Source organism: Rosa chinensis, chromosome 5 (assembly GCF_002994745.2).
Source record: "Rosa chinensis cultivar Old Blush chromosome 5, RchiOBHm-V2, whole genome shotgun sequence".
Classification (NCBI taxonomy): domain Eukaryota; kingdom Viridiplantae; phylum Streptophyta; class Magnoliopsida; order Rosales; family Rosaceae; genus Rosa; species Rosa chinensis.
The window spans coordinates 33,138,442-33,143,512 of NC_037092.1; the positions used below are offsets into that span (position 1 = coordinate 33,138,442).

The 5,071-nt window shown below is 34.5% G+C and overlaps 1 long non-coding RNA gene across 1 annotated transcript; it reads left to right on the forward strand.

Annotated features, from left to right (window-relative positions):
* Positions 1 to 4,640: 4,640 nt before the first annotated feature.
* Positions 4,641 to 5,071, forward strand: LOC121049092. The gene is made up of 3 exons (XR_005799300.1): positions 4,641 to 4,658; positions 4,761 to 4,859; positions 4,967 to 5,071. It is a non-coding gene; the product is annotated as an uncharacterized LOC121049092 (long non-coding RNA).

The window sequence follows — 5,071 nt, forward strand, 5'->3', positions numbered from 1 at the left end:
ATATACTGGTGGACCGTTATGGGGTAAATTTTTGATTTCCCTAGCCTAAAAGATTTTTATTTTTATTTTTTTTGTATGAAGACATTTTTTTAATTATTTGTTTATTAATGTTAGCAGTGGTACATGTTAACTCAGAAGGAATTACGATAAAGTCTGAGAACAATGTTGTTGGCCTGTATGTGAGGTTCTATGATCAATTCAGAGAAATCGAAGAGACATCAATCTTCCTCTTTTACATACCAGAAATTAATAGAAAGTCACTCACCAAAAAACTTGGGTATGCATGTATTTCTCTCACTCTCTTTTATATATATATATTGTACATTTCTCTAAAATTATTATTTATTTAATTTTTTTTTTTTGAAATTGGTAGAGAAAAGGGAAAAGTAATTGACAATGGGCATCCATTGACACAATTAAAGGGCAGGTACTACATACACCGTGTCGTCTTTAAGAATGAGGCAGCTGCAAACCTTCTACTTGAGGAGGCAAAAAGAGTTTCTAGATCAAATATGCCTCCGTTTACTGATTGGCCACAGTTGAAGGTGATGAATATAGGCAAGAAGATATTTCTTGCTAAGCAATCAAGAGAATTGTTGTTGACCTTGAGACTTGCAACGAGTGATGAGGAGGCTCCAGAATCTCTTCCCAACCCAGAGGCGTCTGGCCACTAGTCCTACATACACATGGTTTAGGTGTTTCCAGCGGAATACAAAAGTTTAATCACTGTAATTAATTTTAACCTCCTGAATTCAGTAGTTTGGATGACAAGTTATTGCTTATTTGCTTTATATCCATTTTGATATGTCAAGGATAATTCGAATGGCTATTTGGATCATGAAAGGAAGGGTGACCATATGTTGAGACTTGAGAGACTTGATTTCAGTATGTCATGATGAGACTCTGGAGTCTGGAATGTGTTTTCTTAAACTTTCTGTAGTTGTGGTTGCGTTCTCTCGTTGCCTTTTATTAAAGCACTAATTACCTTAAAGAATAACTTGACTGTTCTTTAAATATGTAAAAGAAAAAAACAAGGAAGAGGAAAAGTATAAGACTTCCACCATATTAGCTTCACATGCAGACTAATGTTTACTCACTGTTGATTGTTGCTGTACTTTAAGTACTATCTGTGGCATTGCTATCTCTATTAGCAGTTTTTGTGCTTTTTGACATCCTTGGGTATTCAAGTAGTGTCTTATCTTCACTGCTCCTTGTCCTTCCCCTTTTCTGTTAATATGAACTCTATTTTGTCTTCATCTGTCACTTTTGCTGGCAAGAGTTATATTATCACCTCATGATGCCAATTGAGGAACATGTAGTGTTTTTTTTTTTTTTTTTTTTCAAAATCAAATGTGACGAACTTATTTTCCTGAATTATTGTAACTTGGGAGGTTGCTGTGTAGATACATTCCCTGAATTTTATGAACTTTACTATGTAGGTTGGAGGCTATGAGAATGGAAATTTTGTCATGTGGTCCAATCTTTTCATACGTGGTCAGTTATATTTTCATACTTTACATCCAATCTTTTTCATCTGGTCCATAATTATTGAACTTAATGTAGGCAAACATGAGGGCTTGGTCTTACTACAGATATTATTTACCACTGCAATCTGATTCTCAAGTATTCAGAAGGAACTAACAGGACCTGGGTTCGTTTACTCTTTACATAGTCACCATAATTTTACTTTACTTGTACTTTTAATTTATGTTAAAGTAGCCTCTGATTGCTAACTAGTCTAGTCCTTTCCTGTATTGCAGTATAATGCACACTTTAAAGTTTTTTGAACCATTACAGTACAAGTTTAATGTTTGTGAGGCAGTCTTATTGTGGGAGCAGGTGTGGATGTTTTTGGTGACAATATATCATCGCATTTCACATTATTGTCTTATTCAGTAAAAGAATACATGAATTAATGCAATGAAGCTAGGATCAAATGGTGGTGGAATCTAGTCCAACTACACAAATTGGGTAGACTTAGTCTGAACATTGGACCGGGGGTAGTTTTAGAGACATTCTTTAGTACATGCATGTTTGGCATTTGTTATTTGTCAATTTATTTCACTATGGGATTGTAGTTAGTCAAGCGAGTATCCATTTTTTTCTGTTCAAGGATCTTATTATATCATTAATTAAGGAAGCAATGTATAAAGAATGAGCAGAACTAGAATGTTAGTAGCTTACAATTGATGCGTTTTTAGCAAGCGCATAATTTAACCCTGAAAATATCGTTAGTAGTATAAGCAAATAGGGATCGTTCTATTCCGGGGATTGAGGGTACACCTGTCATTGTGAAACAAATAAAGAAAAGTATTATTTACAAAAATAAAATAAAGAATAAATATATACAAGTAACAAAATAAAAAGGGGGGGGGGTTTAAGAATTATAGAATTGAAAATTAAGATAAATAAAATAAAGAAAATGTAAAAACATATATACAAGGGTGGAACGCAAGGAACAAAGATCAAAATCAATTCCATGTAATCAAATTCGATTCAAACCCTATAATTGTTCTTCCAAGTCATGAGAAAGGAGTTGATCATGTGAAACATTCGAAAGCAAATGATTTCCCATATTTTACTTTTCAATGCTAATTAACCTAAGCGAAAGCACCTAGATTAATCCTATCAAACATGCAATCAAGCCCTAGAAAGCTAGTCAATCATGACATGTTCAACGCATTAGACATAGAGAAAGGCTATCAACTCAAGTGTACAACTTAGTTATGGAAAAGTCCACCTAATTGCAATCCTCTTCAATTAAATTCGATTCTTGTCCAGAACCTTTACTACTTTTGATTCAAGTTACACAAAACGAAAAGTCGATTTCATGTTCTTAAACCTAGCACCAATTACATGCAAATCCTATAAGTGTCGACCCAAATAAGATAAACATATAAAAGTTTTCTGTAAAGCAAATTTAATCGAACAAACTCACATAAGCAACTTAGAATCACAATTATAGAATTCGAAAACTTTATTTAAACATAGAAATTGGGCTTAAACTTTGCCCTAAACATTATTGTTAACTAGAAACAAGTTCATACGAAATCAAACAAGGAAACCAAAAAGGTTACAAGGAAAAGGAACGAATTACACCGTGAGTGGAGATGGAGATGGAGAGCTAGATGGTTGAATCTTGAATCTTGGAAGCAAGCCTTCAAGGTGGATGATGGAGGATATGATCTTCACGGCTCCTTCTTCTTCTTCCTCTCCTTGCTTGAAAACGCAGAACTTTGCAACTAGAGAATGGAGAAGGAAAATGGAAAGGAAATGGAGAGACAAAGAAGATGAAATGGATGAAGGAATTGGTGTTTGAGAGTGAGAGGAGAAGGTGTTTAAATAGGGAAGAAAAAGAAGAGTGAAATGATGAGATGAAGAAAAATAATGAAAGTGGAGTATGAGAGTGGTTTGTAAAATATGTAAAAGATGAGGTAATGATGAAAGCAAAGCATGAAGGTGAAGAAATGTGGAAGTGATGATGATCTTTTAGAGTAGAAAAATGTATCCAAGGAAAAAAAAATGCTTTCTTCATGTGGGTGGGAAACATGAATATGTGGTGTTGAGCTGTTTTCAGGTCAGTTTCTGCCCTTTTATTCCTTCAATTATTTCTCCATCAAAACTTCATATTGGGCCTCCGATTTCTTCATATCAAATGTTCCTTTATGAGTGTAGATCATCCTGACAAATTTTCAGAGCTTCAATCCATGTGGTTGGGCCGGAAATGCTGCTGGACCTCTTACAGGTTCAGTTTTCCGGTTTTGCTTCTGTAGAAAATTTGGCTGATTGTTTGAAGGCCTTCCACTCATATTTTGCTCTGGCACTCTTCATAAGAAATGATCCTTTGGGTGTCTAGAATGAATCTGGAAGGTTTCAGCTCATTTGAAGTTCATTTGGTCAGGCGGCCGCTCCTTCTTCTTTGCTTGGCTTGGTTTCTCCTAGCCGGAGTAGGAATATGTGTAAAATTGATCTTTTAGTACATTTCCATTTTTCTCCATCATTTCCAGGTAATTATGGACCTAACGCTCATTTCACCTTCATCTACTCCAATGTACCTAAAAATAGAAATTGAATTAAAAATCGATTCAGTTAAGGAATTAACTAAGCAAAATGTGAGGAATTAACTATTAAAATATCACATTAAAATGCTCCTATCAACAATGCACTTCAATTCTCGAAAGAATTCATCAGACCTATGATAATTGCTATACCATGGAGCAGTGGTTATCATTGCTCAATCTTGAGTTTGATAAATTCTATGTCATCACTCAGTTTTTATAGTAAACGTTCTTGTTGGGAAATAATGTTCTCAGCTGTGCCTTGTTTATGTAAAATTCCATTACAGCTTCTGCATGAGTTGGAAAAAGGGTTCCTATGGATAACTGTCTTATAAAACCTTTGTTTTCTTCTTGAGTATGATGAAGAAAGAAGATTTCATGGTATATAATTGTATTATTAGTGACCAAAGTTGAATTTGTATGCTAGTCATTGCTTTTTGCTTTGATATCTAGTCTTTTTGGCAGAAGAAGCATACCTGTTCGAATGTGAGTCTTTAATCAGGCCCTACTTTATATTGAAACCTTAATAGTGCTATATCAATGTTTAAAAGGGAACGCAACAAGAAAGGAGGGAGCTCTGTTCAATGGAAGAACATGGCAGTAAGTGTTCGACATAGTTATTTCCTTTTGAATAATGATTCAGTCAATAATTAGTAGTATATGTATGTTGTTGATTGATGGTGCGCACTATCTATTTTTTAGGGTATTCCATCACAGCCAAACGACAAACAGTGCGGCTATTTTGTGATGAGATATATGAGAGATATCATCCATGATACAAACTTGTCATTTGCAGATAAGGTAACTGAAACTTCTTAATTTGGATGTTTGCTGTTAGTTTTTCAAAATAGTTTTGTTTTAGTTTATCATATGGCATTTCTTTCATTGTTATTTTCAAACTATTACAGTGGGCTAGGAGAGCCGACCATGTTTATGGTCAAGTGGAAATTGATGAAGTGCGTAATGAGCTCGTGAGTTATGTGTTGAAGAACATCCTCAAGCTGTAAAGTATG